This window comes from Homalodisca vitripennis, chromosome 1 (genome assembly GCF_021130785.1).
Source record: "Homalodisca vitripennis isolate AUS2020 chromosome 1, UT_GWSS_2.1, whole genome shotgun sequence".
Classification (NCBI taxonomy): domain Eukaryota; kingdom Metazoa; phylum Arthropoda; class Insecta; order Hemiptera; family Cicadellidae; genus Homalodisca; species Homalodisca vitripennis.
The window spans coordinates 226,826,046-226,851,739 of NC_060207.1; the positions used below are offsets into that span (position 1 = coordinate 226,826,046).

General features: G+C 33.7%; 1 protein-coding gene across 2 annotated transcripts in view; it reads left to right on the forward strand.

Moving 5' to 3' along the window:
* The window catches only part of LOC124353117 (early growth response protein 1-B), a 310,807-nt gene that overhangs the window by 209,563 nt on the left and 75,550 nt on the right, over positions 1 to 25,694 (forward strand). For both annotated transcript variants that reach the window (XM_046802955.1, XM_046802958.1), the window contains one exon: positions 1,056 to 1,118. The gene's annotated coding sequence lies outside the window, so the exon portion shown is untranslated. The remainder of the gene's footprint in view (positions 1 to 1,055; positions 1,119 to 25,694) is intronic.

Genomic DNA, 25,694 nt, shown 5'->3' on the forward strand with positions numbered 1-25,694 from the left:
AAAACGATCCGAACGATGAGTAAAATATGCCAATAAAGCTGGTATAAAGGTTTTGAAAAGTCCATTTGAAATCTTCGTTTGGAACTTCAGTTCATGATAGAGCCCAAACAATTAACTTTATTGATGGCGTCATTCTTATCAGACTTCTAATGATGCTCCTTAGGTTAAACTTCGAAAATTTCTGTAAATATATAAACACACACACACACACACACACACACACACACACACACACACACACACACACACACACACACACACACACACACACACACACACACACACACACACACACACAAACACACACACACACACACACACAAACACACACACAAACACACACACACACACACACCATAATGCACTCTGTTGAATTTGTACGAATATGCTAAACTTAGAGAAGTACTGTCTCCTACCCGCTTTGACAAATCAATAGGATATCGACAGGAGGCGGCCTCTACCACCAATCTTACACATCCTGAAAATTCTAAAGCAAGCTCAAAGGTCCTTTTCACTTACGAAAAATATTTTGCATAAATGTCAGTTATAGATTAAGTGATAGATAACAAGAAACATTACGCAACCTTATGGCATTTCACGTGTAGCTTCTGAAAGGTTTTGGTACACATTATAAATGAATCAATAGAGTTGGTTTTGGTATTTTGTTATTTTAAGGCATAAATAATTGTTAGGAACAACACACATTTTTGATAATATCATCTTGATCGTATAGTACGATTTCATTATTAAACACTAATAATGAAATCGTACTATTGTTTCCATACTTTGAAATCTTCTAAATGTTTTATAAAATTTTGGAAACCTAAAGATATTTAGATTTTTACAGTTTAAGTGCATTTCTAGCAAATATTTAGTCCCACGTGTTTTAAATAATTAACTTTGAAACAGTTCAAAAACTTTAAAACGAATTATTACAACGATAGCAACCACACTGGCTTGGTCTCCCTATGATAATTCGCAAACAGTGAAAACATATTATTATTTTATATTTATTTGTAGACAAGCTTTGCTAATTACGATATGACTTATTTCAGATATTTCTGTTCTGAAGCCGTCATCAACACCTCTTTGCATCTTCGGAATCCTCCATGCATCAGGTGAGTTTCCTAACAAATTGTTTCTCAGTGCTTGAAAGAATGTATCAATAACGTAATAACGTTTTAATGGAGTAATTTAAAAGTAAAATTCTGCTTATAATCATAAAATACAAAAATATTCTTACGACTTTAGTAAATATTGGCTTGGAAATCTCAGAAAAAGCTTCGATAAAAATGAATATAATTTTAAATATCTAAATGGGACAAAATTTTCAAATATGAGAACAAAAATTATTGCCTTTAAAAATTAATTGGAACTATGACAATAAAGACTTGACAATAACGGACCATAATATATTGTGTACATTTATACATAAGTTATCGTCACCAACAATAGAATCCAACAATTCATGTCTAGTTTTGAGAAAATTTGCGGATTAAAAAGAAACCATTGCCAAAACGTTCAAAAAATTAATGTCTTTTTAACTTTCCATAAAAAGAACCCTTTTTATAAATTGTCAAATAGTATTGAAAATTATTCGAAGTGTTTTCAGTAAGCCTACAACACTTATAATAAGATATTCTACCTAGATTTTAATGTTGGTAGCCTATGTGGTGTATAAGTCAAAGTATATAGTTTATATTCAACAGCTGCTATAACTCAGATATAAATTGTTTACTTGTGGTTTATTACTTTAAACAGTGTATATGTAATTTAATTTACATTGTGATTTAATGTTAATATCACCAACGTATTGAAGTTTAATAAATGTGTTAGGTAAATAGTTCCTTTATAGTAAGAAATACATATCTTATTTACCACAGAGCTATCTTAGATAGATTTTAATAATTTAAAATTTATTTTTTATTGGTTTTTTATTTAGACTGAGATTATTTGTATTTGTCCCATGATTCGTGAGTCACACGTATTAAAACGACAACACGCACCCACGCTGACGCACGCGCGCACGCACACACCTTTATGGGCCACTCCAGATAGAGTTACAAAGGTCCATAAGCGCAACGTTTGGTTCCCCGGGCACGTCCGCTATAACAGCTATCACTGGGAAATAAAACAATCATTAGATGGAAGAACAAGTTTTGCCGCGCGTGCGCGATTTGTGGTTGAGGAGGAGTCGCTAGGTCCCCGCTCTGTTCGCGCTGATCTTGGCACGAGGCTCAGGCGTGCACATCGGCTGCCTTTGAGGTTGAGGTCGTGACATTACATTTACCAGTCTAGCATGCTGCGCAAGTAATTTTTTTCAAGATACCATGGCCTTATTGCGTACATAATTACTATAAATAAAGAAATATTCATTAAGTAATTGATTTCCTCTTTTGTTCTCTTAGGTCAAGAAGCTTATAAATTGCACCAAGTCCTTTAAAAGTATTAGCACTACTTCCGGAGTGACAGGGTATTCAGGAAAGTTAGGGTGTAGGACAGCCTCCTATCGAGATCCATGAGGAAGAATTAGGGCACTAATCTCAAAGTCAGGCGTGCACATCGGCTGACTTTAACTTTTGAGGTCGTGGCATTAAATTTACCAGACTAGTATGCTGCACAAGATTTTTTTTCAAGATACAATGGCCTTATCGCGTACATAATTGTTATAGATAAAGGAATATTCATCGAATAATTTTATCCTTTTTCTCTTTAGGTCAAGAAGCTTATACATTGCACTTATAATAATAATAGCCACACTGACTTCAGATGCAACAATTCATATAATCGTTTTAATTATCTCAGCAACTCATCATGAATTCCTCGACAGAGTAAAACGCCTTTGACACCAATAGGCGTTTTAAAACGAGCTTTGAATTGTATTTGGTTGTTCAAATTTTTTATTACTTAGTCCTATAAGAACCTTAGCACTGCTTCCGGAGTGACAAGATATTCAGGATGGGAAGGTTAGGGGTAGGACAGCCTCCTTCTGAGGTCCATGAGGAAGAATTAGGGCTCAAAGTCTCTCAAAGTCATGTCCCCCCGGAAGAGGGTAGGCCAGCTCTGAACCAGCCTCTCTAGTCAGGGGTGGCACAACCTTGTTGAGGCTAGCAAAGACCTCTGATTCTTAGAGAACGAACCCCACTAACTCCAACAGTCATCTCCCGCAGAAGACTAGACCTAGCGAATTATCCTTGGACCCAGAATCTCAACATTTGCGGTTAGTGATGTGCCGCTCCTGGTCATCCATGACGTTCTGAATAAATACAGACAATAAATAATAGTAGGCCCAATATAGATCCCTATGGAATTGCATGTTGAAAATTGTTGAGCTTAAAGAAACCTTAAGTTCCAGCAATGTATTTTTTCTAACGATTTTGTAGAAAAAAGAGTTCCATTCCAAGACCTGTAACACCATACATTAATAATTTCAAAATCTGGAAAGAATGATTGACACAATCCAAAGCGTTGGGCAGAGTAATTAAAGACAGAATTAGTGCTAAGGGATGCGAAACAGGCAGATTGTAGGTTTATTATTATGTCATTTGTTAAAATTACACGGGAGGACTTCTTTTTATAAATGTGTCAATGCTTTTATAACTGTTTTCGTGAACACTGTGCATAGACGTATGGAGAATATACTAACTTCAGACCACCTGTTTGTATATTTGGATAGTAAATGAAAAATTTGGATGTTCCAAATTAATACCTGGTTGAAGAGACACATTTGTGGAGAGGTGGGGATAATTCTCAATGAATCAAATGCAATTGCAACCAGAAACTCGAGTAGACTTCGATTCCTAGACGTTTACCACTTAAGTTTCAAAAATTGAAAATTCAGAATTATCTATATATATAAAAATGAAACTGTTCGTGTGTAACAGCATCACTCACAAACGGCTGGACGTATTCGCCTAATTTTTTTTTTAATTTGTTCGTCTTGATCTGTAGAAGGTTATAGGATACTTTTTATCCCTTTCCCGATTCAGGATTCCGCCCCACTGGTTACAGAAATACCCGTAAGAAATGCATTGCAGCAAACATATGTTATTAAGTGAAAGAGTCTTTTCAAATTTTTAATCAGCTGTTCTTTGTAAACATATATAATGCGACAAAAAATATATTTATATATAAATTTCTTTACACTTATAGTTTTAAAGCATAGAGTAAGCTTAAGAGAAACGTCAAATTTTGTTTAAACTGTTTCTGCAATCATAATATATAAAAATGAATGTTTGTGTGTTTGTCCTTTATAGACTCAGAAACTATTGGACCGATCACTATGAAAATTTGTATTTTTCTATGTAGAAGGTTTATACGCAATGCCCATTGATGTAACTAACCACCAGGCTGTACTGCAAGATATAAAAGTTATCAAAGCGCCTGCACATTATAAACTGCAATTACAACACAGTAGTTACGTATATTAAAATATCCAAACACTATTTGAAGGCAAAGAAATATACGGGCAAAGCTTAAGAGACGCGTGCGAAGCCGCGGGAAACAGCTAGTGAATATTATTTAGACCTCCTATTTTAATAAATCGGTTTTTTGGAAGATTTAGAGAAACACACTGCACTACCTAGACAAAAATCGCTCCATTTTATTTGTTTCAATTATGTTTTCCCAATGCCCTACAAAAATAGTCAGTTCCATGTTTATAGCGAAATATTTCATTTTTAATACATATATATTAATTTAAAATAGTTTTATATTAATTTTAAATTTATATTTTATCAAAAGGATACATATAAATAACTAATTGGTTAGCCCAAATTTCAAATAATACTGCAATTAGCAGTATAGTTGTGTTGTTTTAATTTATAGCCTATGCATGATTAATATTTTAACCAAACTTTAATTAAATAAAAACAAGTGCCAATTAGTTATATACATGATTTCGCACGCAATTCGTCATGTAAATGTTTGATAATTACTGCACTACTGCATATTTAAAAAAAAATTAATTTTTCCAAAAATTATAAACATTATACTGTTATAAATTAAATAGCTGTATTCCATAATTTTGAAATTTTTAATTTATTTAACTGTTATTTTCCGAATAATAATAAATAAATTTCTGTGTTTGATGTCACTAGCCGAAAAACTTGTAATAAGGCTACTTGAAGGTCTTTCATTTTATTTTACTCGCTTGATAAATTTCTGTGGTGAAAACCCTGTACAATGTGTTTGAACAATGATATATGTCAAAAACATGACCAAAGGCAGTCCATGTCTCTTCTAGAAAAGACACAATTCTTATCTCCTTATTTGGTGCGTTCCAGATAGTTTGAGGTCGTACAATTTTAAGCACTGCTTTCACGAGTAAATATATAGCACTTACGTTGTATGACGGTTTTGCACTGGCACCGGACATAAAGCTAAGCGGAAACGCATTGACGCAACCAACATCAGTCCGGGTATTGACCGCTTTCTTTTGATCGCTGGCCAGCTCTCGCTGCTGTGCGGAGGGTCCTGCTTCAGGTGTGAGCCGCGCTAGCCCCTGAACACGTGCGTGGCAACTCGCCCGAAACGTTACCCATACCTTGCTTGTCTCTGGTAGTGTAACAACTTTTCTTTCATAAGAAATGTATTTCATGAATGAACTGTACAGGGTGAATGAATAGTCACCCCTTCCTCTATTTTTTCTACATTTTATACAGGGAGTCATTCTTTGTGTAGTGGTGCAATGTGGGTAGGAAGTTTCATTTGATGATTTTGTAAATTTTTTGTGTCCCCCAAAAATGCGGGATTTTGGGGGCAACTCGTAAGTGTAAAACGTCAACCCCTGTCAAGTGACCCCTCATTTTGAAGAGCATAATGAAACTTAAACAATGGTGAAAACCAGAGATCGCTATCTCTTCCCCATCCAAAATAAAAGATAGTCAAATTTTAATGAAGTCTTTATACTAAAATTTACGTATCACCAGTAGAAAACGTTGAAGTTTGATAAAACACCTATTTTTGTTTTTTTTTTTTTTTCAATCAGGAAATTCACTATCAAATAACTTGAGAGGCTTTGTAATTTTTAATGTCTATCGTCTAGCCTTTTAAATTTATAATTAGATCTATTCATATGGCGATTTAGATTTTTTACTAGTTTTGTCTGCTCAAAAATGTTAATTATCAGCTCGAAATTTGCCTGCAATACTTTGCAAAGAAGACATATACTATTGCGGATACATTTCACATCCTTTTATGCTTTTAAATTTTTTTTTATAAATATGAACGTAACCAAAAATGCCCATAAAAACTAATTTCTAAAATAGTTTCAAAGATTCAATGATAAGATAACACATACTACGAATAAGGTAACAGATGCAAAAATGATTACATTTTGAGTCAAAAATTACAATATAACACTTACATGAGTGTTGAACAAATAATCACCCACCTTAAAGAATATTACAACTTTCAAATCTAATGGCTGCTGATTAAAAGAAACAGGTTGAATTCTTCTGTTAAATACTATCTTTTTGCCCACTAGATAGTCGTTTCTGTTTTATAAAATTCGTCCAACACAATGATATAGGTGGTCGATGTCCTATCTAGAACTCCCTGTAGAACATTACACAACCCCGGGTAGACTCAGGCGGCTGCCGAGACTAATCCCTACGCAGAACAGGCTCTATTGGCGGCTGGATGTCTAAGCAATGTCAACCTTCCGCATCATAGGTTCGGATGAGACCAAACCAGGCGTGCAGCAGCTAACGTGTACTCAGTCAAGTCGCATCTGTAGAATGTTAGGCCAATAGCGCTCCTGCTCATTTAAACAAAAGTTTTCAAAATTTATGAACCCCCTCAAAACATTTGCATTTGCAGTTATTGCATTTTACCACACAAAATAGTGAGATAATATGAAAACAATTACAAAGTGGAAACATGCTAAAATTTTACCTACCGATTCAAGGAATCATGAAAATGTAAGTGCAAGATTAGTAATACGAGTGTCCAACATGAATCTATGTAGTATTTATTTATTTAACTTCTAACGGTAAAGCCAAATTTTGCAGTTAATAATTTCAGCAACATTACATAGTTAATGTAGTGGGATTTCAATAAAGGTGAAGAAGAAAAACTAGGAAACAAACTCAACAATAGTTGTACTAATATGTAATAACAATAAATAGAGTAATCATTAAGAAACCATTAACAACGATACCAACATAGATATGACTATAGCGTAACAAGAGAGAATAACAAGTTATAAATTTAACAAAAGCATCTACTTTATTAAAATATACGTTAACAGTAAATGGATTAGCCTATATTGACTTGTGACATTAATAAATCTATGAACAATAATCATTAAGATAACACGAAGTCCAATAAGAAGTACGTATAGAAATATGACTCTTTATATAAAGCTAGAAATTCCACTTGCTTTAATCTCATGAAAGACGATTTACATGATTCTGTGACTTCTAGAGGAAACTAATATTTTTCTTTTGCTAGATGCAGGCATAATTTGTTTGTGACCATCATCTAAAGTTTATGATTAAAAGGGGATAAAGTTATTGTGGACAAAATTTAAGACTTGAAATATTCTGGCATTGCTGTGGATACCCACTGTCATTTCATAACTAGACTAGCATTCTTTTCTCTAAGAAACGACTGATAAAATTGGTGTATTAATAAGACATGTCAAATATGTATTCGAGCCGGCTAAATTTTAAAGTACACTACTATTTGAGAACCAGACAAGACACTGTGTATGTGCATTATTTGCATTAGTTGCATTAGGTTTCCTTTAAGTATGCCTGCCTGGAAACCATATATAGAACGCATTCGAAACATCAGCATAAAGGGAAAAGCCAATTACTAGTATGAAAGGATTGGATCCAAACAAATTACTTTCAATAATTCCATACTATTTTCCAAGGATAAGAGGAGAGACCTTAGAAATATTCAAGGCAAATAAGGATAACAAGAAGAGATATAATCCAGATCGGGCCTTCAACAAAGTAGTCAACATCAAATTATCAAATCGCTGGTAGCCATAATTGTCGCTGTTATGTCGTTGATTACTTACGCTTCAGGTAATCATGGTAACGCTTCGCCTCCTTGTACTAACCTGTGTAAGCGATATCAGTGATAGTTTTGTCATGTTGACCGAAGATGGCGTGGCCAATAATGCACTTACACTTATAAATGTGAATAGAGGAGGCAGAACTATATCTTGATTGGTTGGAGATAAAGAAGTCAGCAATGAATAGGACCAATCAGTGATTAATGTGGCTTCTTTATTACGGGATGCCACTTTTACGATAATCTTTTGCTATCTCACTAATTCAAGATAGGTATTTTTATTATATTTCCTCAATGTTCTAAAACTAAAACACACAATTGAAACACGTTGTTTTGGCCACAACTAGGCTTTAAAATACTTTTTACCTTTAAAACCTTTAAAATATGTCCAATAAAATGTTAAGCATGTTTGAATATTTTCGAAATTTCATTGATTATCACTGTTGCCTTTGAGCTGAGATTTAGACTCCCTCTGTCCTAGATGATGTGTCAGAAGGCCGTGCTGAGCGGTGGCGTCGCTTTCCACAAGTGAGGAGGTTTTGTCTTTACCGATGAGGTGTTCGTTTGCCGTTCAGATATGGCTCAATATATACTCGAACTCTAATGCACTATGTGACGGCGTATGAACTGTCACGACCACGTTTATGAAAATAACAAGTTCTCTGCCATTACTTGATAATTATTGCATTTATATATGTTTCTGCATAACAATTTACACCTTGAACTAAACCACAACTTCATTGGATACGTTTTAAAGAAAATATAGTGCTACATGTGGACACATACTTTTTACGCCAACTACTACCAATCTGAAACTGCTTATGACTTTTCTTTGCTTACCAGTATACACAATAATTATGAATATCATTTTGCATAACTTACGAAAATATAAGTGTTAGATAGAACAACCTATTTGCAGAATATTAATTCATTTTTCAAATATTACATTTTACATTATTCATTTTAACATACCCATTCAATTTGCAGAACAACATTTTATAGCGGTTAAAAATATTGGAATGTCATTAAAGGAGGAGGACTTCTTTTTGGAAAGAAAACTATATTATATTATTTTCTATAAAATAAAACTGACAATTTATCCAATGGTTGTGAGTTTTCTTTTATAAATAATAGAATATACTGGCGTGGTTTCATGGTAAAGAATGTTTATTTTGAAGGAGTTTAGATTTATATTAACGTTTTAATTAACTGAAACACATGAAGCATTGTTATATTAAGTAAACAAACAATTTAGTTTTAGTAATCAAATGTTCATACTGTGTAGCTATGTACAGTGCAGAATTAGTAGAAGAGACTTTGATTAGACTTTGGTCAAATTGGTGCTTAAGCTACCAGAATCGAATGGCACGACAGCGTGAGATAGTAAATCAACTGTTTTATTGAATCGCGTCTAGAAACAAGCTCTATCTGCAATGACAAATTTACACGTCGCGCCATCAATTTTGTCTGGAGTTCCGATAAAACGCTGTTCGCTTCCAGTTATCGCGCTGCATTTGACATGCGATTTCAATTAAAACCTGTAACGGCTGCGAGACGCCGCGCTGCAGCGGTGCGGTCGGGCAGGGGTGAGGCCGCTTGTAGGTGCGCCGATATGGCTGGCCGGCATTAATAAGGTGTGTGCCGAGATATAAATCTGAGGCCGGTAGCGGACGCGATGCACGCAAATTGTCTGCCAAGATGCTGTAGATAGATGGCCCATGCCGCGGCACGGCGCGCCCGCGCCCTCTCCAGACGGAATGCGTCCACTATTGTGCACTGCAGAAGCGAGTTACGATCTTCTTCACTCTCACTGACTTTTAATTATATCTATAACTCTTACAAATTTGATGTTTTTGGCATAATTCTTCATGGAATTCCTCACTGCTTTCACGATTTGAACATCTTTATCACTAGTACTTCTTTGTATTTCCTCACGGACTTTTAATTCTATCTATAAGTCTTACCAATTCCATGATTTTGGCATAATTCTTTATGAAATTCGGGTCTTTTTCGTTTAAGGGCCAGCCAGCACCTTACAAACATACTATACCTGACTGACTTTTTTTGGTGTTATTAGTGTTCGTAGGGCAGTAGTCCAGGTACTACTTCTAGTATAAACTCGTCTTATCTTATCAGTAGTAAACGCGCGTCGCTTATCTTTTGCCTTTAATGAAACCAGCGTTAGTTCTGTCTGAGTTTTGTGTGTGCCAATAAAGCGTGGTGAGTTGATCTGGGCTTGGACTTTGCAAGCTCGAGTTAATTTTTTTCTAAAAGAGCAAGCAGCGCAAAGCGCTGCGCAGCGGGCAAGCATCGCATGATCTGAGTTTCGAATAGGCAAGCTAGGGTCTTTTGTGCTGGCCCTTAAACGAAAAAGACCCTGAAATTCCTCTCTGCTTTCACGCTTTGAACATCTGTCCCACTATTACTTCTTTGTATTTCCTCATCTTCTTCACCATCGCGGAATTTTAATTCTATCTATAAGTCTTACAAGTTCCATGATTTTGGCATAATTCTTCATGAAATTCCTCACTGCTTTCACGCTTTGAACATCTGTCTACTAGTTCTCCTTTGTATTTCCTCAGCTCTTGTCAAAATCGTCCTAAATCTAACCTAACCAATCTCTCTGACAATACCCTCTCAAACTTACATTACCTTTTTCAAAGTTCTCTCATTCAAGTTTACAGGTCCGGCAATACGATTTTGTGAATAGCTAGCTCATTTGAATTTCAGAGAGACATGTAGAGAACCCTTCAAAACATTCGGCTGTTGACTCTGCTAAGCCTCTACACTTTCGAAACAACTCTGTTCTGTATTTCCAAATGTGCCATGTCAACTGGTCAAGATATTCATTCAATCGTATGATACCAGAGGCAGAGGATACTACCGGACTGGTAAACACATAACGGCGGTTTATGATTTCATCAACAAGCTGTCCAATTTTATGAAGAATGCCGTGACACCCAATGTGCTAAAAACTCGTTTGAAACGCTTTTTAGCGTCACAAGCATTTTATAATGTTACCGAGTTTTTTTTTCATTTGACTGAGAGATCACCCAATCAGGAGGTTTACTTCAGCGCTGTAGGTGAAAAATTGGCAAATGGATGAAGGATGCATGAATGTTGAATTGTATGTTTGAGTGTGGCCCTGATGTAGTAAGAATGATAAAAATTTTAGCTTTGAACTCGAATTGACTTATGCTATACATGTGCTAAACATGTCTTCGCAAAAAAAAAAACATTGATTGATTGACTGTGTGTGCTCTTAATTGTCCCAGCGATTAAGAGCACAAAAGTGACAAGAGCCTGGAAGTGTTACATAATACTGATACATTACCAAGATCTGTCGTGATTCAATTAGAGAGCGAAGCAATCGGTATGAAAATATTCCCAGGTGTTTGAGTAACATAAGAAGAGCCTGGAGGAATGCTTCGCCAGTTCATACTCCAATCCAAACCTTTAGTATCACCTACTTGCACCATAGTTCTAATACTTTGTGGTCCGTTGATAGGCTATGTTCCTTTATTCACATCTCTCAAAATAAATGTATTCAATTTGCAGGAATTTGGAACCCCAATCAACTTAAATTTAAGGTAAAGTTATGCTTATAAGGGGTTGTTAACTACGACTACTATGAGCAAAGCTTCAGTAACATACAGTTCAGAATGGGGTCCAAACCACTCGGGCATTAATTGGTATTGACCAAGTCGTGCGCTTGTTGAGCTTCAAACTATGCCCTCTATAACTTAACCCGGTTACACCAGACATACCTGTTGTTGACGAAGTAAGGGTTTAGATCGTAAAACGTACATGAGATGTTCTTACCCGACTCTCCAATATTGTCGTTATCCTTTTGGAGACGATATAACCTTTGTTATTTAGTTGTAATTCTGTTTATTTTTACCATAAAATGTTTACGAGTACCATAAATATCTATGGGGAGAAATTTACTCTCTGCTTGTTTGATTTCCCTTCCGTGCGTTGAGTTTCGAAATTTTTAATACCGCTAGGACCTGATTCATTCCAAAGGCAACCAGCACTCGATGATATATGCTCGCTAATTCACGTTAGCTATTGCTATACAACGGATAAAAACGTAACTTCATATACTTTATTAATTAAGTGCCGAATGCATTATTGTGGATGTAGCTTTTGGGTAATCGAACGATGTCTTAGTTCATATTCATCAATTCTGAATCCAGTGCACAACATATTACTTAAAACGAGTGTTTGATCTACCGCCATCCCTAATAAAAGGTGACAGCACCCCCCCCCCCACAAAGAAAAAACACAGATTCTAGATAGATACGTCAAGCGACATTGTTAGTAATTAATTGTATAATCGAATTTCTAGGTTCTTGGAAGCTCAAAAAAGGAAGTAATAATTATTTGAAGGGGAGAGGAAACGCCAAGACCACAATGTGATATTGTCATGTAGAAAGAAAATTAGATATAGAGCTTTTCGGTTTCTTTTGATTCAAAGAGGAGCACATTATTTAGTTCCCTGAACAAGATTTTTAGTACCAGAACAGAAACAAAAATTGTCATAGTTAAAAAGTTTATATTTAATTACAATTTCTAAAAAGATTTTGTATTAAGAATCAAAAGAACTGCATTAAATTGCTGTGAGCCTACCCTAAAATTTGGAGATCTATGTTACCTCTTATGGTAATGCTGTAACTAAGATATTCAACATCAAAATCTAAAAATACTCACTTAATGAAAATCTAAGAAAACTAAGAATAACACTAAGTTATTGAAACTTGGCCACCAGCTGAATATGATGGATACTCTGAATCTTCTATCTCAATATATTGTACCTCAAGTTTCTTTTTTAGAAAAAATTCTACTTTGCCTGATTTGTTTTTGCTAATTCTTCAGCAGATTCTTCGCATCTATATTTACTCTTCTTCCAAGAGTTGCATAGTTTCAAGCGAATTACGTCTTATCTTCAATCCTAAACGTTCTACAGTTACTAGAATATCCATCTATAAAGGATAACACAGTATCTTGTACTCTAAATTAGTTGAACAAATGTCTTTTTAGGATCAAATTACATTTTTGAGAGACTCATTGGGATTTTGAGTTGTACCTCGACAACAATCCAGGGTTTTAATGAAGGCCAGCTGCTGACAGAATGAATGATGCATTTCAAGTAGTGTTGCCAACAAATAACAACAAATAATACACAGGATTACTTTGAGTAGTACTATAAGAAAGCGAAGTTTGTTATACACCGTAAAATCCATTCGTAGACGTCAATGTAACTTAATTTTTACATGTTTTATATATTATAGAGATGACGAGTTGAAAAATAGTTCAATAAAAATATATAAAACTGTTGAACAGTTTTGTTTCGTATTCTGATTCTCATTAAAATAATGCTAACTATAGGTAATCTTCTTTACAAAACCATCATATCATATTTCCGTTAACATTTGTCATTGTTCAGTGAAACAAAAAATCAGTAACAATAAGTTTCGAGATCTGCAATCTGATCTCTTCTTCATGTAAATAACTAACCTAACACACAATTAAAAACTAGGCTGAAAGAAACAAATCATACCAGAGATTTGTGACACGCCTAAGCCAGGTACCAGGTAAGAAGAGATCAGATTGCAGATCTCGAAATGTAGTGTTACTGATTTTTCTGTTTTACTGAACGATGGCAAATGTCCGGAAGTTCCATAGTCAAAAATAAACTCCAAACAAAGACCGTCATATGATTTCATTTCCTTATTAGTCCAAGTTCTTGTCCATCCAAGTTATGACAAACTCAAGTTCCCAGAAGAGTGAAGGAATGAGCGACCCCAGGTGGTTCTCACCGCGTCTGCCGCAAGGTCAGACCCCGCAGGGCAGCCACCTGTGCCGCAACAGCCCGTGTTTGACCAGAATATTTATGCGGGAGGATGATTCAACAGATGCAAATGATGTGTGGATTGGCAGCACTGTGGTTGAGCTCACGCAACAGCAACGGTTGGCTCAGGTCTGGTCTTGGGTCTTGCAGGATATTGGAAGGACAGAGGGAATGTCAACGCTGCAGAACATCAGGATTGGGTTTGATTTGGAAAAGTAGGCTTTGAGATTTAAGTTGTATGTTTACAATTAAATAGTTGGCTGTCTTTGTTTACTGGTTCACACCACGTGGAGACTTACAACAATTAAACAGTTAACAATTAAATTCTTGAAATGCGAGCATTCTCTGGGGAACTACCTTCAATCAACAAATTCTAAAACAAACCCTATATCATTTTTTAAAAACATAATTTTTTTTCTTAGGTTCACAGTCTTAAAACCGACCATTACACCCGTAAACTAGAGTTAAAAGCGCAGGCTAACCATTTACAGACCAACAATTTTTATAGAAAGTGGCGATTTTTTTCTTCTTACCTCGCTCCAAGCTAAGGAAAACTCTCTGTGAAAAAAAAAAACATAGTTTGATATTGTTAGACCTATCTTAGCCTCTAAATCTGACCTCTACCAAAACTAGCATGGATGTCGCTCTATTTTTCCATAAAACAAGTGTTTCTGTGGATTTCAAGAAGATGTAGGTTGTCTGTTTATACAATACAAATTGGTTTTCGTATCCTAAACTGTAAGCATAAGAGCCTAATCAATCTATTAAGTAAATTTAACATAATATAGCTTATACAACAATTTATACTACTCCTGCAGCCATGCAGTCAATTTGTTGCAGAATTTTCAAAGTTCGAATTTTCTAAAAGTACTGTGAATGGTGCAAAGGAATATGGAATAATAATGATTTATTTCCATCTTATAATCATACATATTTTGCAATTTTTAATTGTGGAAAATACTAGCCTTCTATAACCGGTTATGAAGGCAAAAATTTAAAATACCTTATCACAGTCCACCTTTTATATATTTCACAAAATAGCGGGCTATAATTAGAACATAAATTATGTCGCCAACTATACTAACAATAAAAACCATTAAAGAATTAACAAAAATACACATAGAAGACCATTAAAAATGATAATCGGAGACGAAATTACAATAATAAATATAAACATATACATAACAATAATAAATAACAATATAGAATATGAAGAATAAGGTTTTACTTAATCAAATAGAATTGATTAACTTATATATTACTAAGGAAAGAAGTGCAAAATTAATTTTAGAAACCAGGAATGTAAACTTTAAGAAAAAAAAACTGTATGTGTCCAACAAATTATCGTCAAATTTACATTCTGTGGACGATAAGACTAATCCTGAGAGAAAAATACATCCTTAAAGCTGCATCAACGTTTAATCATAATCGTTCTTTTGAGCTGCATCTTTGCCAACCTCAAGCTCAAAGACTCTGACTGTGACTGATGATCTACTGTGAGTGAGGGTAGGCCGATCAGTGTCAGAAAGGAGAAAGCTGCTACTAGACACAGGCACAGTCTCGGCCTTGTCGCTGGAAAGTGATGTGTAGAGTGACTCAGACACCACGGCTGCCAAACTGGAGATCAGCGCCAGAGACTTCCCAGAACTCCCGGAGGTCAGGCCCAAGAGTGGTTCAACCTGCCGGATTCGGATAGCGCCAATTATAGGAGTGGCAGATTAGAAAGGTGCAGTTTGATCTTGGTTTGTTTAACCACTTATAATGCCGAATGACTGCAAATATGTCAGGTAAGTGCATGCATACACCTCCTGTGTCATGACAGAAGAAAGATCTTCACCTCCTCAATAACACATCTTCATTCTTCTTCGGTAACGATTCGCCTCTGTCTTTAAACCCATAATTATATTGTGATGCCGGAAACATTAGGAAATTCAATGAATGCAAAAATTGTTGGAACAGTAATTACAATTTCCCCGTAACAATGAACAATAATTCTTATTTATTTCATTAACAAGTTTCCACCTTTTCAATTTCCTCTCAACAAGAAATCCCTTTAATACTTTCATCCATTTAATGTGTTTGGAAAAGAAAGCGGATGATGCGAATTTGCGAATATTCGAAGATCTGAGAGTCAAATTCCATAAACACACAACGAAATCCTAAATTTTCCTTAAGAAACAAAACCATCAACTGTGTTAATTTTAGTGGGATTCGAAAATAAAGATGTGTTCAAAATTAAAATTAACAAAGAACAATTTTTGTCTCAATTTTGATTAATTTGATTCAGTTTTAACTAACCGCAAGACACATAAAAAATTACATCAGCGTCGGTCTATCAGATTAAAATTCACTACTTTCATACGAAAATTCGATCTTTATAGGGTTGAATAAGACTAATTAACTATATCTTCGTGCTTGATAATGATATAATCTGAGGAAAAATTAGTTTCCTTTTTCGACACATACCTGTTGTGACCTGCACCAAAATTAATGTGATTGAAGATCGATGCCTTTCTTAGAGGAAACTCCTCTATAAATGAAAAAAAAAAACATACTGTGTGCTTATACAATGCAAATTGGCTCGTGGTTTCTAGGGTAACTTTTTTCTCTTCATACAAGCCATATTCATAACTTCAAAAAAGAACTGTTCGGTGAATACTTTATAATCCAAATGAGCACTCTTGTATTTCATATTTCAAACAAAGCAGCTAATTCTTTCCTGCAATCTATGTCGACTTCTTTTTGTCAGAATAAATCTCACCTAGATTTAATTATACCTACAATCTCCGCAAAAATAAAATCACAATTCAAATTCATAAAGGTAGTTTCTATGAGACACAGTTTGTGCTATGGTTCTAGACCCTTGAACTGTCTGAAGATTTGCTGAAAAATGAAGGTAGTCTGCAGGTGTTACTTTTATGACTATTTGTAAAATCTTTTTTTGTCACTAACTTTAAGTTAACTTACAAGTAAATCTGTATGTAAAAGAGTTATACTTATACTGTGTCATAACTAAAGTAATTGACAAATTGACAAAGATTTGCCATTATGTGGCTTTTGTAGTTTTTTTTAAATCTTGTACCTTATTTTTTTCACTAACACTACGGTACTTCATTAACATCATTCATCACGGAAATAACATCTACAAGCCCACATTTTAGAGAGAGTACGTTCATGTATGTTCCTGCGATATATAAAGTGTATCTTAATTCTTAGAATTGAACGGTGCATGTGATGACTGCCATGTAAAGTTTCCGATTCACGCCGCATATAAAAATTGCTAACATGAATTATACTTAATTATCCACAGAATATGGTGGAGAGTCGATACAGTACAAGGTCAATGGTACTGAGCTTTAATCTGCCTGTCCCCATGGGCCACTGGTCTGTGCCAGGATCTTATTTAACAGAATAAGGTGGAGAGTCGATACAGTACAAGGTCAATGGTACTGAGCATTAATCTGCCTGTCCCCATGGGCCACTGGCCTGTGCCAGGATCTTATCAACAGAATAAGGTGGAGAGTCGATACAGTACAAGGTCAATGGTACTGAGCTTTATTCTGCCTGTCCCCATAGGCCACTAGCCTGTGCCAAGATCTTATCAACAGAATAAGGTGGAGAGTCGATACAGTACAAGGTCAATGGTACTGAGCTTTAATCTGCCTGTCCCCATAGTCCACTGGCCTATGTGATGATCTGATCAAACAGAATAAGGTAGAGAGTCGATACAGTACAAGGTCGATGGTACTGAGCTTTAATCTGCCTGTCCCCATAGGGCACTGGCCGATGCGAGGACTTTAGACGTCTTAGATCACTTGGCCATCGGTTCATACATCTTGCTACTCCTTTTCCTTAATTTCAGAAAAGTTGAACTCGTTCCATTTTTATGAATAGTTAAATGATTATAGCAATGATATATATACATTTAATTACATTATCATCGATATGCAAGTGTTTATGTTTATCGTAGTAGGATACATTAAATAAAATTATTTAATAATACGGCATATGAAGCATACATAAAGGAATTACGTCAGTGAAACTAAATTAAGGTCAAAATAAATAAATAATAATAGTATTTAAATTACAAAACACAATAATAACGTCAGTAAGACTTTGCATACAATGACACCTTTCCCCACCTGCGTCCCATAGGTAGGCCTAATGTTTGCAAATGGGCCTAGTTCCGTGGAATCTCTACGCTTGGTAATGGCTGTATTAGCTCCCATCAAGTCCACCTATGGTCTCAGTTTACGAGCAATAATTGTCTAACACTATCATTACTCTAATTACGAGTAATTAACACTCGTTGTAGGCGCTGTCCCGGGCCATTAGCAATGATTACGGTTTCGGCTATTTCACATTAGGTTTACACCAGAATTAGCGGATTATGGTTCTATCAGGTAAACCGGCTCCGACAGGTTTTTGTCAAACTTTGGTCCACCGCTCGTTGGGTTGTTTGGGATCCACGCATAACTAGACGACACAGCTATTTACTAATTATAAGCCACTGTTTCGTAACCAACTCTGGATTATTTAAATATGATCTATTTAATACGCAGAGTACTTTTCTATACCTTTTTTACGTGTTTTTTTTCTTCATTTATGGAAACTTCAAAGAATTTACCTTTTGATTGTCACAATGAATTAAATATCCTTTTAAAATGTTATAAACTTACAATGGCTAGACCAATTTAACAATAAGTTTTATACGCACAATATAATGACTAAACCAAAAACATATGCTATGAATAACTCCAACATAGCTATTATTAGTAAATAATACAACTAATAACAATAATAAACAGTACTAAAACAATATTTGTTACAGTGTACACAAATCCTATTGATTTCTTTTCTCAGTAATATTTTTCAAAACCTTTGGCTATTGCAAGTAGTATAGTTATAGGTCTGTAGTTTCTCATGTGATTCTCGCGTGACTTCATCATCTTAAACTTATGTTTAAATTTTCCTAACAGATCAGCTAATTCTTATTTTAGATTTCGCTGGCTTTTCATGACCAAAGTTCCAAAACGTGTTTCTTTTTTTCACATATGTAACTTAATTTCTCTTTTGGATTTTAAAAATCGTTGCCAATATGTTTTTAAACAAGACTTTTACAACAGTTTTGTAACAATCATTGACTGGCTTGTTTAATTTGGTTTCTTATGTTATTCAAATGAGAGGTATTTATTTTGGCCCCTGCTCTCCACTATTTGACACGTATGAGTGGTACGGAGTGAGAATATAATACTAAATTCCTAGAAATCGGTAGGACCGTTTTTCTATTTTTAGCCTTGGCAGATCAGATACCTGGTGTTGTACAGGCGTTTGCAAAAATGTCGGCTAGCTAAATATTTTTGCATTAAAAAATTAATAACTTTTTATCTCTAATATATTTTTGTCTAGTAAAAGCACTAGAAATCAATTTTGTAAACAAATTGAAATATATTTTTTTAACCAACAATTCCTAAAGTTTGGAAATTTATTAGATAGGCACTCTGTTGACAGACAAGTCTGTAAAATAATATTTGTAGATTTATTTACAAAAATATAGATGTTATGGTTTATTAAATAATTCAAAAGAGATCAAATACATATAAATACAAATGGATCAGACATACAAACTGTGCAAATATTTTTAGCCAACTTTTCGACATATGACTTATTATCATTATTAAGCATGAATTAACAATGATACTTACTACACATGGACATCTAAAAAAGTTTATTTTGTGCTTGGTTTACGCACTGTTTACGCACTGCTGGAGTACGATGTACTTCCATATGAACATATATTATAGATCGAAAAAATTGTACATCAAATTTTATGTATTTCTGATTTATTATTTAATATATATTTAACCTCTATTAATGTAAATCATTATAAATTAGTTGCTTTGAAATAAAAACTGTTCTTACTACATAAAAACCGATAAATTTTGCTTTGTGATGTAAGATTTCTGTGCTGAAAATTATAAGAAGGTCCCTTTTCTATTTAGAATAATATGTTCCACAAGAGTACTATTAACTCTAGTTTATATAACACTTTAATGAATTTACTTATAAAATACCACACTGTAACTAGTAGCTAAACTAGGTGAATATTGTTGTCTTTGGAACTTTATTTTAAAGGAGCACTGCAGCAATTATTCAAGAATTGACTCGATATATAGCTACCATTCTTTTTATCGATTAGATAAAGCAATCGGCTTTATTAAATGTACGCATTCGTACACTGCTATTTCGTTTTACAGTAAAAAAATAAAGAAAATGCTGTTATTTGTAAAAGTTTATTTTAAAATAATTTCTTCTTCATAACTATCTAATCAAACAGATGGTCTGAAGAATCAAATGAATGATTAAAATAAATTTAAAAATCATATATAACATAAAACATATTTCCTATAAATCTCAATATGTAAAAATATAAAAATAAAAGTTTTTCTTAAAATGTACACGAGGAGTATTTTTTATGGTAAGAGAAAATCACTAAATCGCTTATAGGCCAAATATAAAGAGGGCATCCTGTTATCTTGAAGTTTGATTTCTCGAAAGCTGATAGGGGCGGATGTTGCGTTGAGAGACCTCCTGTTCTCGCTAAGAGACTGTGGGTTGTGGGTGCTTATATTGTTTTATGATAGGACCTTGTGGACCACGTATCAACTTAACGACTTTCTTTGATAATAATTTGGAGAATCCAAATAGATTAGTCGGTGAATCTCCAGTTTGAACATTGGTTTTGTGATATGGTACGAAGGTATGAACCATGTATAGAGTTCTTTCGAAGATGATAATTTGGGAGAATCGAAGGAGAGTAATTCGCTGATATTAGTATTTTGAACATTAATTTATGATAAGGTAGTAAGTTATAACCACGTATTACGATAGCATTATTTCGTTGATAATTAGGAGAATCCAAATAGAGTAATTCGGTGATTTTAGAGTTTTGGACATTGGTTCTAATGTTAGTAATTTATGAACCACGTATTATGATATTATGTATTACGATAGGAGAATCAAAATAGAATAATTCGATGAATGTTCAGTTTTAGACATAGGTTTCTGATATGGTAGGAAATTTCGAATCACATATTACGATAGCATTAGTTTGTTGATAATTTGAAGAATCCAAATAGAGTATTACGGTGATTTTAGAGTTCTGAACATCAAAAGTCTATTTTATGTTAGTAATTTATGAACCACATATTACGATAGAGCCAAATTACGATATTACGTACTACGATAGGACAATCCAAATAGAATAATTCAGTTAATGTTCAGTTTTGGACATTGGTTTCTGATATGGTAGGAAATTTCTAACCACGTGTTACGATAGCGTTACTTTGTTGATAGTTTGGAGAATCCAAATAGAGTAATACAATAATTTTCGAGTTCTAAACATAAGTTCATGTTATGTTAGTAATTTATATATCAAATATTACGATAGAGCCAAATTACGATATTACATATTACGACTGGAGTATCCAAATAGTAATTCGGTGAATGTTCAGTTTGGAAATAGGTTTCTGATATGATAGGCCCTTTTGAATTGCACATTACGTTAGCGGCCTTTTTTTGAAAAACATTGTACAGGATTTTAAATTGAAAAAATCACTTTCATTTTTCTTTACGTAATAAAATATTCTTTTGTGTACATGAAATAAGGAAATTCCTCAAGTTCATTCTAAAAATACTCAGTACAAAATGTAACATTCTTAACGAGTTTACTTTCCCTGTGTCGATTTCAGGTTTATTTCCAAGAGTTTTCCTCTCGGTGTCGTGATTCATTTTAAATCATATTACTGGTTCCGTTTCTGGCATTTGTAAACGTTTTCCGGGAAGGGAAATCCCTTTTTCAGAACGACTGGATATCCGAAAACATTATTTCTTTTTTTTTATCGTATTTCATTTTAAGAATGATAGGTTCTATATCCTGTTTGTTGTTATTTTTGTACGATACTCGTATTATTCGAGTATTGATAAACACACTGCTGCAATCATCTTGTTTTGGTCACAACGTTCATCTCCACCTACGTTATGATCACGGCAAAGAACTTTGTTCTTTGCCATATATAAACTTAATGATCTCATGCTTATTAGAAACTAGTATTAAATGTTTCAGAACGTTCATTTAAATCCATAAAATGAAATCCTCAACAGTTATTTTGTAATCATTCTGTGGATAAGTGCGATCTCCTAATTGACGAGTTATACCAGAGTTTAAACGAGTTTGTACCACCAATTAGTTAAGTCTACGTGAATTATAAATTGCCCCGTGTAGCATCTTAGCAAGGTTTTAGTGTTAGAAAATTAATTTGACTTGAATCTATCTTAAGACATTTTCTATAGTTGGCATACCTCACGTTTCGCTTGACATTATTATTTAAGTATAATATGTATTATTTAATTATTTAACTATGATTTAAGTTAAGTAAGTTGTATACTGTTGTTTAACAACACAATGTATGCATATTTTGTATACTAATTTTTCCCTAACAAGTCAGTTGATAGAGTGAATGTACTACAAAAATGCGTTATCATGTATTAAAGTTATAACAATTTATAATCAACCTTTCGTCTCGTATAACAGTTTAAAATTATTTTAGTTATTAGTAGCAAGTGCAAAATTAAATGAAAAGTTCCCCTCATGTGTAATATTCACTTTGATAAAAATATTTAGAAATTAAAACGCTTGCTTTATGAAGTACTTTTTCTTTGAACAAACTCTTCTTTGGTTTATAACTAAGTAATGAAAAAAACCTATGAAAAAACTACATTGTACAAATATTATTGAATTGAGATCTAAGTTTGGTAACATTACTGAAAATTACTCCAATTTTTAAGGAATACATCGTTTACAGTAAACTGAAATATATACTAAAAGCTATCCGATTCGGTTAAGATTATAATATAATAAACATTTTTTGTAAAAATTTAAATTGGCAGATTCGCTATAGAGAATAAAAGTGTAATCATTTTGTGACGCTTAATTATTTTAAGGCACGAGTCTTTAATTAGTAATTTTACATTATAAATAAAAAATTGAGCTCCTACAATTTATGTCTTACATGATGGAAATAAAGACCTTTTTTATTGATTGATTGATTGTAATTTGTACAATTTATAATTTTATTACCTATATACAAGTTGTAAAATTGAGATATCTAATTTACATCCTTATTAAACAAAATACTTCATATTTATCAAGTTGTATTAAGGGTAATAAAATCTGAAAAGCATTATCTTCAAATTCGGAAAATCTCAGTTTTTTAATTAGAATTAACGAGACATACAATATCTCAAGTTAAAAAAAATTTAAATCACAAACCTGTTATATTTTACTCATATTTGGATAATCAAAAAAATTCAAAATAATACTCAGCAATATATGAAGAATAACTCTGATATAAAGCCAGTATTCAGTTCAATGTGTTTGGTATGTGTAAAGATCACTAGTTAGTTGTAGTCTGATACAAACAAAACTCTAATGATTGTAACTTAATTTGTCTTGTGTTCGGATTTAATTTGATTTAAACGAAGTTTAGCAACTCCAATTAGGTTATTCAGCAGGATGTAACCTAATTTGAACCAAACAGTATTAGACCATTTTTCTGTATTCAATGTTCAAAATTACATTTGAACACTATATTTAACATTCTTTGTTTAAAGTTTATTTTTGACCATGGAAGGATTGTGAAGGAAACAGGGATTTTTCCGGACATTTTCCATTGTTCAGTGAAAGAAGAATCAGTAACACTACGTTTCAATATCTGATCTCTTCTTCAGGTAAATTACTAACCTAACCAAAACGCTCTGGTATGATTTGTTTATTTTAACCTAGTTTTTAATTATGTGTTAGATTAGTTATTTACCTGAAGAAGATATCAGATTGCAGATCTCGAAACGTAGTGTTACTGATTTTTTGTTTCACTGAACAATGGTAAATGTTCGGAAAAATTCTGTTTCCGTCATATTTAAGGTAATTAGAAAAACCTTTGAAATATATCTATGTTAAGTAACATTATTTAAATATAACCAAAACATGTCAGTATCTATTTAAAACTGTATATAACTTACACACGGGAAGTGTGCACTATTTAATTCTTTTAATATGTCTAGAACCTTTTTTACAAATATTATTTCTAAACAAGAGTAGGCCTAACACTTGTTGTAGCATCGGGCACAACAGTATTATTTAATTTAAATGTTCTCTTTCGTGTAGGGTGTTAGTTATAAATGAATTAAATTGGAAAAAGAAAAGTGCTTTCATATAAGTTCATTACCAAAATTACAGCATCTTGCTGAGTATAAGTCGGTGTGCTGAAACCACAAGTGTTACATTGAAGGTCGGCTTCCCTTTGATTATTTGAGGCCGTTATATTAGCCGATCTAAATAATAAAACATTTACTAATTGGAAGTTCACAAGTGAAAAAACCACAACTTCCTTTGTAGGCGGAAACACAGAGAGATATGGAAAGTGGAAGAAGATAACTGTAGAGATAGTGAGTTCCTCTAGAGAGAGAGAGGCCGCTCAAGGATCTAAACTCTTCTTATCGCATCCTTCTGGACGGTCCTGCGCCTGGACCGGAGGAAGCCAAAGGGTCAACCTTCTTAAAATAACTGATTTCTCTCCATTCCCAGAAACGCTAACACAATATGGCTGCCAACAAAGGATACTAAGTCAGGCACTAGCTGTACTATATGTGCGTAGATTTGTGGATTCTACACATAATTTGTATTTTTTTCTTAGTTTTATTTTACTCTTTCATTTCGTATGCTATGTAACATTTTGTACTTTTGGCCAATGGATCTGAATTTCCTGAAACAATGAACCGATCAACACTCACCAATAAAATCCTATTATTGCAGGAACTATCAAACTTTTCAAAGTTTACTGCGGTCATTCACCTTAAAAAGGTGATATTATACTAAATTTATCAGGTATATACAAAATATTAATTTATCACATATAATATTTAAGCATTTTATAAAAATTAATAATCCGAAGACTCCAAATCTTGTTCATTATACAGGATAATGTTCGATCGTATGAGTAATTTAATAAATGGGAGCGTTGTGGCTCATCCTTTTTTATAAAATGCATGTTTTTATATGTATCATACACATATATGATATGTACCAGATGAGACAATGAGACAACCACTTCAGCTATTTATAGGTGTCTCTGATGTCGAAACGATGCAAATGTTTCGTTTTGAGCTTCTTCCTCGTCGACTTTCTTTGGATCTCTACAGATGATCATGAGTCCAAATTCCAGGATTCAAGTCTGAGACAGCGTCAGATACCAGACGCTGTTGAACTGGAGCTAAACTCAAAATTCAATTAGATCAACCCCTCCTACTATAGCTACGTTATAAACAGATTGGTCACAATCATATGACATTGTAACAAGTGACATATTAACTCGTGTAGCCTATCTAGCCCAACGCATAATGACTTGGAGACTTTTATTGTTTAAGCTTTAGCCAATGCTATGAAACCTACAGAATGAGTAAAATTATGAATATATTATGTGGCAAGAGATCTGATTTCATCTGTTGACTAAATTTTGTCATGCTTCATAGAAAAGAATGAGTTCAATAGCGTATGCTCAGTAGAGTGGCATAATTTCTATTTTTGCTGTGGTTGTAGTAAACAAATGTTTGGTACAATTTGTCTGTCTATGCGCAGGATGTAACAGTTGTAAAAATTTATAATTCTCTCAGAAGCACCTTTGAATTTGCACGCATTATACAAATATACTCTAATAACTGTTCTTCTCTTATCTAAGTTAAAAACTATTTTAGT